The sequence below is a fragment of the Scyliorhinus torazame genome, chromosome 5 (genome assembly GCF_047496885.1).
Source record: "Scyliorhinus torazame isolate Kashiwa2021f chromosome 5, sScyTor2.1, whole genome shotgun sequence".
In the NCBI taxonomy this organism is placed as follows: domain Eukaryota; kingdom Metazoa; phylum Chordata; class Chondrichthyes; order Carcharhiniformes; family Scyliorhinidae; genus Scyliorhinus; species Scyliorhinus torazame.
The window spans coordinates 260959498-260972061 of record NC_092711.1 but is presented as its reverse complement, the minus strand read 5'-3'; the positions used below and the strand labels follow the sequence as shown (position 1 = coordinate 260972061).

Sequence of the window (12564 nt, the reverse complement as noted above, 5' to 3'; positions counted from 1 at the left end):
GGTGTACAGTAATCTCACCCAGTACTTCCACTTGACTCTGTCGAAAGCCTTTTCTGCATTCAGGGAGATGATCACTACTGGTGTTGTCTCCCTGGCACCTGATGTTCAATGTTAGCTGCCTGCCCTTGACAAAGCCCATCTGATCCTCCGTAACTACCTCTGGCATGCATGTCTCCAGTCGTTTTGCCAGGGCTTTTGCCAGGATCTTTACGTCTATGTTGGGTAGTGAGATGGGCCTGTAGGACCTGCACTTAGTTGGGTATTTTGGGGTATCAGCGATATTGAGGCTTTTGCCAGTGTTGGTGGCAGGATATCACTTGCTAGCGTGTCTGAAAACACCTCCCGGAGGTGCAGGGCCAGTGGTAGTGCGAACTTTCTTTAGAAGTCCCCCGGGAATCCATCTGGCCCTGATACCTTCACCGCCTGCATGGAGCTGGTGCTCTCCATGACTTCTCCTAGTTCTAATGGTGCTGTCACCCTTGGTTCATAACCATCCATGTTGCTGTAAATGCTGTCCTCTTATTGAGCAGTATGGCTAACCCACCAAGCCCTTGTTCCGTATTACGAATGGTAAGACTGTCCCACCCAGCTCACTGCAGTCGGTCCTTCTCCCTCAGATGGGTCTCCTGGAGGAAGACTATGCTGGCTTTCACAATTTTCAGATGGGCGAAGACTCTGGATCTTTTCAGTGGTCCATTAAGTCCCCTGATGTTCCAGGTGACTATTCTGACGGGGGGCATCTGCCCCCCCGCCTCCTGTGGGGTCAACTATGCTTACCTTGTGAATGCGCCCCTGCACTCTGGGGTTTCCCTTTGTTTGGGGACCCTCCAAAATGGCGGTGCCTTTGTTTTCCTTGCCGCAATGTGCGATCTATCATTGCCAGCCTAATGCCCTTCACCCCCATCCATCGGCTTTTCCCCTGGGTCTGGCTCCCCCGCCCCTTCCCGTCCCCACCCCACTACATTCCCTGCCCCCAACCTTTCCTCCTCTATTTACCCTCCTCTCTCAACACCCCCCAAAGTGTTCTCTCCCCTGTCGCCAGGCACCCTCCCCCATCAGGAGATGTACCACCGCCCCTCCCCCCCTCACTCGTACTTCCTTGTGCTTGCTCACCCGTTACTGTGATGACCGCCCCCCCCCCCTCCCATGGGTTGATCTATAACTCCCCCCGACCGATGCATGTCTCTTCTCCATTTTCCTCCTCTTCATCCCCTCCTTCACCTCACTGCTCTCGCCTCCTCCTTTCTGAGACTCAATGTCAGATTTGAAGACCAGACAGTTCGGTCCCACGCAAAGAGTCTCTACAATTTTTGTTGACCGATGCGTTGAAGTGTCTGGTTCGCTGCTGGTTTTGTTGCCTTCCCAGCCATGTTTGTGTACAAATTCATCTGCTTCTGCTGGTGGGGTGAAATAGTACTCCCTGCCCTGGGACGTCACCCAGAGCTTGACGGGGTACAGTATTCCGAACCGCACTTTGTTCTTATAGAGGGACTCTTTGACTTTGTTAAATTCTGCCCGGCGCTTGGCCAGGTCTGCCCCAATACACCCGGATTGAGTGGCCTTCCCGTTTAATAATAATTAGTGTCACAATTAGGCTTACATTAACACTGCAGTGAAGCCACTGTGAAAATCCCCTCATCGCCACACTACGGCGCCGGTTCGGGTACACTGAGGGAGAATTCAGAATGTCCAATTCACCTAACAAGCAGGTCTTTCAGAACTTGTGCGAGGAAACCGGAGCGCCCGGAGGAAACCCACGCAGACACAGGGAGAACGTGCAGACTCTGCACAGACAGTGACCCAAGCCGGAATCAAACTTGAAACCCTGGCGCTGTGAAGCAACAGTGCTAACCACTGTGGTACCATGCCACCCTCACGCTTGTAAGGTGAGCAGCACCTCCACGACCTCCACTTTCACCATCACCATCATTTCCAGTTTGATGGCATCCTTGAGCACTTTGAAATTCCTGGGTTCGGAATTCCCTCCATTCGTTCATCAGGTGGTAGCCCAGTAAATGTCCATGCTGCTCGGGTATGGCAGGGACCGCCTCGCCCCACGTGTTTGCCATCGCCAAGGTCTTTCCCTCCAGGCTCTTACTAACTCTGCTGCCTTTTTGGCTCCGAGGGTTGTTGTTGCTTGGCATGTTTCTTTCGTTGTGGTGATGTTGGAAGCGGGTGAGGTTTTTTTTTGCGGGTTTAGCGGCATATTTTGGGTTAAAAGTGCCTAAATTTGAGTTTCCAAGAGGAGAGTCATCTTTTGTGTGTCTGCTCAGCACAACCCCATCACCGGAGGTTCGCCGGGATATTCTTATGCATAATTCCTTGTTTGGCTTGGGGTTATGATTAAAGACAGTGAGTGTGTGTGGATCATTCTTTCCGGGTTTGAAATATTGAATAGGGAGTGACTGGAGATAGCCCTTGTAGTTGCAAAAGATGTCTTGGGGCGTGGAAAAAAATTCACTTGGGAGGAGTTACAAGGAGAATCAAAAGCAAAGCTTTTGAATTTGGCAAAGAAACTGCAGTCAGCCCTGTCAAAAAGAACAAAGAAGACAGAGAGAATACAAGCCACAGCTCAATATTTAAACTTACCAATAACACAGTCTAACCCATTAGAATTTGCTCGAATCGATTAAAAAGGAATGAATTGGAAAAGCGGCAAAAGTTGAAAGAAATGGAGATAGCAAATGAAGCCAAAGAAAAAGAGGGTTTTCCAACGGGAAATAGAAAGGAATAAGATTGAAATGGAAAGGGAAAGATTAGCCTAGGAAGAGAGAGGGAGATATGCCATGGCAAAGAAAAAGTGAGGGAATTTGAACTTCGGAAACTGGTACCGCAAGGAGAGCAACAAAGTAAAGTGGTGAGGAAGTCTTAGGGGAAGAAGAAATACCCCATCTAAGGTTTAGTAGGGACATGTTTAAATATATGCAAGCCTTGCCAAGATTCGATGAGAATAATGTCTGGAAACCTCAGGTGAGAATCTTTGTTTGAGGGGCTGAGTGGAGTTCAGCGAGACACAGAAAGAGTCCTGTTTCGAACAGGTACAGGGAGAAGGCTTAGGAAAGCGATCAAGAGATATCATGAAAGTTGCCACCGAGGCAGGCTTTGGAAAAGGGTTCTGAAAGAATTTCCCCAACAGAAGAAAAATTACTTCTCAAATGCAAGTATCACCTTTGCCGTCTGTGTAAGTGGAATGAGAGCAGCATGTTCATTTATAGTGTTGTTCAATAGGAATTTGTGTGGTAAAGTTAAGAAACTACATGTAATCTGTTATTGTTAGGGTTGAAGTTTAAAAGTTCACATATTGTTTTTCTTTTGTTTTAATAAAGTTTGTTTATAAAATAACCAAGCCCCATTTCTTATGTTATCACTCCTGGAATGAATCGATCTTTCTGCATCGCCTTAAAACTTAAAAAAAGTTGAGGCTCTGGTCCAGTATCTTAGCCACTGTTGAGAGCTGGCCAGGTGTCCGTAACACTGTGCATTAAGTGCCAGAAAACTCGACTGTACATCTGCAGAATCATGCTGGTTGTCAATCTGAACCTGACACTGTGACAAACATTGGGAAAAGTCTGCCCATGGTGTCGGGAGTGATTGAGGAGTGGCTTTCAGTGGAACATCTGCTGTCTGCTACCAGGTCCCTCGATGGGCACCGAGTGTCTGTGAATGAGAAACCCCCCCAACCCCCATGAGACCACAGGGATATTCAACAGGGTTTTCTGTGCAGCTTTTGGGAGGCATGGGGGGCAAGGCCCATTAAATCCCTGAGCCGCCATTAAATCCTGGTGCGTTTAGGGATAATTGCTCAAAAGTTGCTTATTAATGAGCCTAATTGATATCCTGCCGCCAGCAGGTGGTATTCCCATGTTGGGCCCTTCCTGCAGGGAATCAAATTTGGGGACGTCTGCCTGATTCTCCCAGCCCATCCTGCCCGCTCTAGAAGGCTCTAGTAAATTCTGCGGGTATACCTTCTAGGCTATTGGAGAGGTAGATCCACTAGATACGGGAGTGGTAAACTGCTTTCAGGAGAATATGCTAGATGCACCACATTATCGCTTGCCAACTGAAATGACAAAAATATCACACCATTAAACTACTTAGTGGCTAACTACTGTAAAATGTTTTAATGAAGAAAAGTATTTCATAGAAACAAATACAAAGATATTAAATTGAATATTAATTGGACCAACCCTTGGAAGGTCAGTATTCTATTTTCAGAATGCTTTTTTCCAGCATTCTTTGGCAGTCCTCACAAAACCAAGAATCCTGGCCAAAGTCACAAGTGACACCCTTGATGGATGCGACCATACTCCATTGCCTTCATAAATCTCTTTTTATGAGACACTTGACTGTGTTATCTTCCTCAGCTTTTCCATTGTTCAGCTTTGTGACATTACCCTTGTTTGGTAATTCGTACAAGATTGAACACAGACAGCACATCTACTGCAATGGTTTTTCACCCTACCCTGACCTATCAACTGCAGAATCAATGCTTGGCCACCTAATAATAATCTAATAATAGTAATCTTTATTAGTAGGCTTACATGAACGTTTGTATGCATGTCGCCCCTCAGTGATATCATCCACAGAATCAAATTCCATGGCTGGGATTCTCCGAGCCTGCACTGGCTCGGAGAATCGAAGTTGACACCGAGACGGCCCGCGACGCCAGGACACGATTCTCCGGCGATCGACGTGGCGCCAGTCGGGTGACATTGAAAGAGAATTCTCTGCGGTCGACCGGCCGAATTCCCGCCGGCGTGGTTCCAACATCGTTCCACACGGCGGGTATCGGGCCTGTGGCCGTCCTGGTGGCGGGGGGGGGGGGGGGAAATCAGACTCCAGGGTGGGGGGGTGGCCTCAACGACGACCAGGCCTGTGATCGGGGGCCACCGATCGGCTGGGCAGGCGCGATCTGGGGGGGGGGTGGCCTACCTTCTTCCGCGCCGGCCCGCTGTGTGGCTTCGCCATGTTGCGCGGGCCTGGCGCGGAAGCGGCCGCCATGCTCATGCGCGGACCTGTGGCCCGTATTGCCAGTGGCGCTGCGTGGAGCACTCTGGCGCCGTGCTGGCCCCCTGTGGGCCACAGAATCGCTGGGCCAGGAGGCCCGTTGACGCTGGCGTGGAACACTCTGGTGTTTACGCCGGCGTCACCACTTGGCCACCGTGTTGCAGAATCCCACCCCATGTGTATGAGGGTGACACCTTATTGCATTTTTCCCACTTACCATGATGCTGCAACCTCCCTATGTTTTCAGATAGCTTAGTCAATGTCTGGGCATGAATGAGTAACAACTCCTTACAACTTAACGGCTGAAGCTATCATTTTTGCATCTGCCTCCCCCCCCACTCCCCACCTACCCGCCACCACCCCCACCTCAGGTGATCAAATCATGAATACATTTTGACTCTCTTGGTCAGAAAAATCATTAACTACACTGTAGTTAATAAAGACTGGCGTGAATGTTTTCAATATGTCTGAATCCATTTTTTTGGCATGAGACTTACTGAATTCAGACTTTAAAACCCATCAATCAATGAGGTCTATGTGCCTCTGTTAATTTAGAGGTAAAGCGCCCATTAATCACTACATTAGTAAAACATCACTTGTATACTTTAAGTAGAATGATAGCGTTACAGAAAGCTAAACAATGAATGATCTGTTCGCTACTTATTTCAATAAACTTAATGTGAAATTTCAAATTAAACAGTTATCTGGAATTGAAATTCTGACAAAGAAAGGGACGTAGAAAACTTTAGAAGTCAGGAAAAAATAGATAATAAACCTTGAATGTTATTGATTCTCCGGTATCACTGATCCTTTCCAATGTAAGTTGGATCCTCAAGTCTTTCTTGTTTTACTTGGTAACTTACATCATCCAGTGGAACAGCTCGAGGTGGAAAAGTAGATTACTTCTGGAAAAAAAAATACAAAAGGACTGATTGGACTTTTGTATTCTCTCTTAATAAAGACTGCATTCATTACTAGATTAATAAAGTATGTTGTTAGTTGAGGTAACGGTTGAATTCTCTTCCAGTTGGCAGATGATAGTGCCAGCGCAGAGGGAACAATAATATTCAAAGAGCTGAAAATATTTATCTTCTTCTGTGGCTACTATGGGAGCATTATATAGGAATTAATTATTGGAAAATTGTGCAAGCTGCAATTATCAGCGTGGGAATTTAGAACTACTCTTACATTCACATTAACAGCTGTAGCCCAGTCATTGGAGTTTCAGCTTCACATTGTTGCTAACTTTTGTTGGCTCTTAATTCGTTGCCCGTTGTGTCTTTACTGAATTTGCTCTGTTTCTATAACCTTTGCTCTAGAGTCGCCAGGTATCTTTATGATACCGCCACGAGGTTCAAGTTCAAGTACTGATCAATAACTCAACACACCAATTAGTAAGATTCAAATCAAAACACATTTATTATACACAGTAAATCACTACTCATGCATAAACTCTACTTTCTAGACTATTCTCTATCACTAAAAGACCTATACTTAGCTTCGGACTGGCCCACCAGATCAGGGGAACAAATGGCCTTTCGTTCGGGTTCTGAAACTGCAGGATTCAAAAGCTGGTATGGACTGGTAGCGAGGAGCGCCTATCTCGTAGCGTGCGTTGACTGGAGGCTTACTTGGTTGGTGCGGCAGCTTGGGCAGTTCACTCTCAAGGGTTGATTCGCTGCTGAGTGACCCTGCCAAGAAGAAGGACGATTTGAACTTGGGGACTCTACTTTATAGTCCCCAGGGGCTTTCCACCATTCGGGGCGGTCCCCGTACCTGGTTCCAAGTGATTGGACTGCATTCCCATCACTTGGATCGATTTCTCCAATACTGGAGTTGTTCCCTGAACGCTGGGCGGTCCCTGAGTGTCCGTTGGCCTTCCTTTGTCTTGGCTCCTGCCGGCACCGAGGAGTCTGGCTTGGCCTTATTCACCTTAAGTGTTTCAATTGTGCCTGGGGATCGCTCATTAATATGCAGATGGCTGCTGGTTTCAGTGCTGTCTGGGCTTTTGCAAGTTCTAATACATAGGATATCTGGACTTGCTGGTTTTTGCCTGTGTTGGCTGTATTTCCCTGCAGTCTTTGTGGATCTCCGTTTTAAGTCGGGAAGTGGCCAACCCAGGTGGCTACACGCCCTCCTTGTGATCCCTAACGAGAAGCGTGAAGGATCACATAACTGCGTTGTCTTCGCTTCCTGACCCAACGAGCACTCTTCCGTGGCCTCTACACTGACCGTAACTATGCAATGAAAATTTTTAGCTAACATTCTAAGTGGCGCTATGTCAAAACAGGGACATGCATTACAACATAAACAACGGTACCTCTAACTATCTCTCATAAACTACACTCACTCAAACATTCAATCATACTAATCTTCCGAACAATACAAAAATAAAAGCAGCATTCACATTTTTCCTCTGGCTTGGCAGTCAAGCACAGAGGTGTACAATCTTTCCATTGTAAACGAAACACATTTTTGTTTTTTATGTCCTTTATTATAGATTGAGGGGTTCGGAGTCCTGGTGATAACCGAACATAGGGGATCTTATCCTGTATACCGGGGTGCGAGCGCTGTAGGCTCTCCTTTGCCATTTCCTCATGCGGATAGTCTGCACGATGCTGCAGAGTATCGCCAATGCTAATAGGGATTCGACTACGTAGGAAAGGGAGTACCATGTTATGAGCTTGTCACACCATGATGGTGTGGTGTTGCCTGTTACTGGGTTCTGGGTGCTATGGGAAAGTGAATCATTAACGGCCGGGGGGGGTTGGGGTCAGGGGGTTTGTGTTTGCTTGCAACCGAATACACATTATAATGGTAGTGATCAACACGGAGGATGTCCTCATTGTTCTTCTTCTTTCTCTTCTCTTCTTTTCTTTCCTTGGGGTTCCTGGAGTTCTGTGGGATCAAGCATAGTTTCTGTTCCTATCTTGGTTAATATCTCGTATGTTAGTATGTTTGTCCTTCAGTGCCAATTCCCCGTTACAATTTGTCACCATGTGTGACTCCCTCATTTAAAAAAAAAACCCAAATATTCAGGACAAGACACACTTAAACAGTGCGAGACGTCTCGCAGGCTGTGCGATTTACCATCCAAATGTTTGAGGATGTAAATAACATAGGGATGGCAACCTAAGGGTTGCCGGAAAACAAAACAAAACTTTTTGAACCAAGAGTGCCGAAATGAGGTGCGTATGGGCAGCGACGGGTAAGAATTGGATGGAATCCCCGGGTAGGACGGTGACCAATGCCGTGTGTGCTCTACCCGAGCGTAGCTGACCAGAGGGGGGGTCCTCAGGCAGGGCGGAGACAAATGCCGTTTCTCCACTGCCTGAGCAACCGGCAAGAACAGGCAAAAAATGTAGTCATCGTGGGGGGTTGCCGTAAAGGTTCTACCTTCGAACCAGAACAGCAGTTATGAACGGGGGCTGGCAAGCTCTCAGCGGTTTCTGCCGATAAGCGTGCTGGCAAGTTCTCATAGGTTTCTGCTGACAAATATGGCGTGGGGCCATGAAATTTTTTTTCCGATCTTACATACAACACATAACAATAACAGTAACAAACAAACATTGAACAACATGCTGCCGGTTCTATCAGAAAGGACACCGTTTCTCCCAAGCGGTTCCTTTTTAAAACATCATCTGGACACCTCAGTTATCAGTTGCGAACAGGGTCGCATAGGGGTTCTCGTTTTGGGAGTCAAACTCAAAGTCATCCTCTTCTCACGGGTGCCATACCTTCGAATGTATAAGGGCTGATAGGGCTGCATGGTGCGATTTGGGGTCCATCTCGTCGTTTCGGACGAGCCTGTATGAATTATCGCGGTGCCAAAAAGTTGTGTCTAATTCTGTGGGGACGGAGTCGGGGTCGTCATCGTAGGGCGGTGGTCTTTGGTGGGGTTTGTTGACGAATGTGATCAGGAAGGGATCACTTGAATCGTGTTCAGATTCGCTGGGTGTGGGGCCTGTTGCATGGGGATAGTAGGGAGGCGTGCTGTGGCTATTGTCTGTGTCACAGTCGCTGTCTCTGTTGCTGCTGTCTGTGGGCATCCCGGGGCGGAGTCGAGAGTTCGGGGGTGGAGTCGAGGGCGAGTCCGTGGATGGGGTGATGTGTTGGGGGAGGGCAGGGATACGTTGGCTGTGGGCGGGGCGTGGTCTGCTGCGTCGAGCATGACGTGATGTGCGTGGTTGGACTGTGGGCCATATGCCTTAAGCTGGTTAATATGGAACCACGCAGTCTTTCCGTTGGGGTACTTAATTTTATAGACGGAGGGGCTTACTTTGTCCGCAGTGGAGTACGGACCCGAATACTTCGGTGACAGGAATGTGCTGGGGTTATAGATGGAGAGCATGACCTACTGTCCTACCTCAAACTCAGTCGCATGCACTGTCTTGTCGAAGCAGGCCTTTCTCTGTTTCTTTCTTGTGCCTAATCTTACTGCGGCTGCTAGCTGAGCCGTTTTCACATTTTCAACTAACTGTTTGACTGCGTTCTCGTTTGTGAGGGCCGTCACTTCGGGGCTGGTCAAGTCCTAATAAAAATTCTGTGCATTTCATGGGGCGTCCGGTCAGGAGAGTGGGTGGGGTGTAACCTGTGGATGTTGAAATAGTATTTCTCAAAAACATCAGTGCAAAAGGGAGGACTGAATCCCAAGTGGTGTTGTTTTGTTGGATCATTTTTCTTAGAGTGGCTTTTAGGGTCCGAATCATGCGCTCCATGATACCACTTGACTGGGGGTGGTATGCGATGTGGAACTTTTGGGTAATGCCAAATATCGTGAGGACGTTCTTCATGACACGTCCCGTAAAATGGGAACCTTGGTTGGATTCAATGCTGCGGGGGAGTCCCCATCTCGTAAAGATGTGGTGGGTTAAGATCTTGGCTGTGGTCTTTGCCGTGTTAGTTCTGGATGGGAATGCCTCTACCCATTTCGTAAAAGTGTCTATGACAACTAATACGTACTTGTAACCATTCCTGCAAGGGGGCAATGGTCCTATAAAATCGATCTGGAGGTTAGTCCAGGGCCATTAACGGTGCGGGTGTGGCTAAGTTGAGCTTTCGTTGCGTATCTGTCCGGATTGTTTTGGGCACAGATAAGGCAATTCTCAACGTAGTGTGTTACGTCTTCTTTTAAACTGGGCCACCAACACAGCTGCCTGAGGTGGGCTGTAGTGGGATCAATTTCCTGATGCCCATGACTGTCATGGAACAAACAAATAAGCTGATTCCTGTCCTGTTCAGGAACCATATAAAGGGTGTCTTTTAGGACACCACCGTCATGAGTGGTTAGTGCATTTTAAAATCTAATGTAAGGTGCTGGAATTTTTCCTTTCAAAATCTCCCTGAGATTGCTATTTTGCTTCTGGGCCTGTACTAAATCCTCGATATTAGTCTGCGAGACCTGAATTGCATTCACTGTTGCGCTTTCGGGGGGTGTCCAAAAATATCCACACCTGGAACCTGCGTCGGCCTTTACATTTCCAGGGGGGGAGGAACGGTGGTGACTGCGAACTTTAACAATACCAAAGGTGCTATCTTGTGCTTTCTCTAAAATGTGGCGGAGCAATGGGGCTGAAGGGAGAGGTTTTCCGTCTGCGGAAACAAATCCTCTTGCTTTCCACAGGGGTAGGAATTCTGTAAGGCTGTTGCAGACATAGAGGCTGTCCGAGTATATGTCTGCTGGGCTGGGGAAGGATTCTGGGTGATCTATAATATACGCAAAACTGCTAGTTCTGCCGCCTGCGCGCCTAAGTGTCCTGGTAGTTTTAGTGACATTACTTCTAGGGCGCGTCCCTGCGCGTCCTCGACATATATGCCGCATCCTGTAATGCACTTCCCTTCTAATATAGTGGAAGATCCATCCACATATATTCTTAAGGGTTCGCACGTGTCTGTGTGCTGGGGGCTCTGGGGTGAACTACCTATCTTTTTGGGGGGGCTTTTCACAATAAAGTGGCCTGTGTTGTGGTGAGATGATTTCACATTCATGGGGGTTGCCTGGGTACTGAAGGTTGTCGGCTAGGAAAGTGTGGGTCTTGGTCCTTTTAACAGTGATGTCCCGTCCCTGCAAAAGAAGGGTCTACCTGGCTGCTCTAATCTGGCTGACTGTACTGTCTTTCAGTCGTCCGTCCAGTAAAAGTTCGGTGGGGGTGTGTTCTGTGAGGATTGTGATGGGGTTTCGTCCGGTTATGGAAGAAAAATATTGAACTGCCCAGAAAACTGCGAGCAGGTGCCTTTCACAGGCCGAAAATCCCTGCTCCACAGGATCTAAAACTCTGGAGGCGTAAGCCACAGGTCTTAACTGTTCGTGCAGTTCCTGGAGGAGCACAGCTGAAAGGGTGCGGTCGGTGCTAGCTATCTCTATAGCGTCGAGGGAAAGCAGGTCTGGAACTTGTAGTGTGGGGGCTGCAATGAGGGCTGTTTTCAAAGCAGCCACAGCATCCGTATGCTGCGGAAGTCATTCCCAAGGGTCTCCTTTCTTTAGGAGGTCTGAGAGGGGCGCTGCCTTGGTGGCGAAACCGTCAATATGGTTTCGGCAGTAGCCAACCAGTCTAAAAACGACCGGAGGGCTGAAACATTCTGGGGAAGGGGCAATTTGACAATCGAGTCAATTCTTTTATGCTCGCTCTCGCGTTTACCATGCGTGATAATCGCACGCAGATAAATCACTTTGTTTTGCAAAATTTGGGCCTTTTTGGGGTTTACTTTGCAACCAATCTGCTGCAGGAGTTCCAGGAGTTCGGACAGAAGCTCGATGTGCTCTGCCTTGGTGTTTGTCTGCAGTAATAGGTCGTCCACATACTGGACCAGACATTCGGGGCGAGAAAATTTCGATAATCCATTTGCCAGCTGTCGGTGGAAAATGGAGGGGGAGTTGTGGAATCCTTGTGGCAGGCATGTCCACGTGTACTGCTGACCTTTAAAAGTGAAGGCAAATTTGTACTGGCACGCTTTTGCCAATGGAATGGACCAGAATCTGTTACTGATGTTCAAAACCGTAAAATATCGTGAGTTGAGTCCCCGTTTGAGCATGGTCTCGGGACTTGTGGCTACCGTGGGGGCTGCTGCGGGGGCGACTTTGTTGAGTCCCCGGTAATCGATGGTCAGTCGCCATGATCCATCGGGCTTTCTCACTGGCCAAATCGGGGCATTATTAGTGGAGGCTACTGATCGGAGTACGCCCTGCTCTAATAAGCTGTTGATCACTTTTGCGATTACTCCCTCTGCCTCTTGGGGAAATCCGTATTGCTTTTGGGGTCTAGGGTCAGGTCCTGTGATTTGAACGGAACCAGTCATCTGGCCACAGTCGTGTTTGTAGGTCGCGAATGCTGTCCTGTACTTCTGCAGAACTGCCCTAACCTGCTTGTCTGTGCTCACCGTGGTCGGGTCAAACCAAAATTCGCCGACTGCGCTTATCTTGTTTGCGTATTCACCTATTGTGAGCGTTGCGGGGGCTCTTGCGGATTTTGCCATTTTCCAGACACATTGGTTGACTGGATCAAAGGACAGGTTGTGGGAATTCATAAAATCGATGCCCAGAATGTGTTCTGCTGTGTG

The 12564-nt window shown here is 48.0% G+C and overlaps 1 protein-coding gene across 6 annotated transcripts in view; it reads right to left on the bottom strand.

The window, feature by feature from the left end:
* The window catches only part of frmpd3 (FERM and PDZ domain containing 3), a 698336-nt gene that overhangs the window by 255835 nt on the left and 429937 nt on the right, over positions 1-12564 (bottom strand). For 5 of the 6 annotated variants that reach the window (XM_072505444.1, XM_072505439.1, XM_072505441.1 and 2 more), the window contains one exon: positions 5783-5912. The gene's annotated coding sequence lies outside the window, so the exon portion shown is untranslated. The remainder of the gene's footprint in view (positions 1-5782; positions 5913-12564) is intronic. The other variant, XM_072505443.1, reaches the window with a different exon arrangement.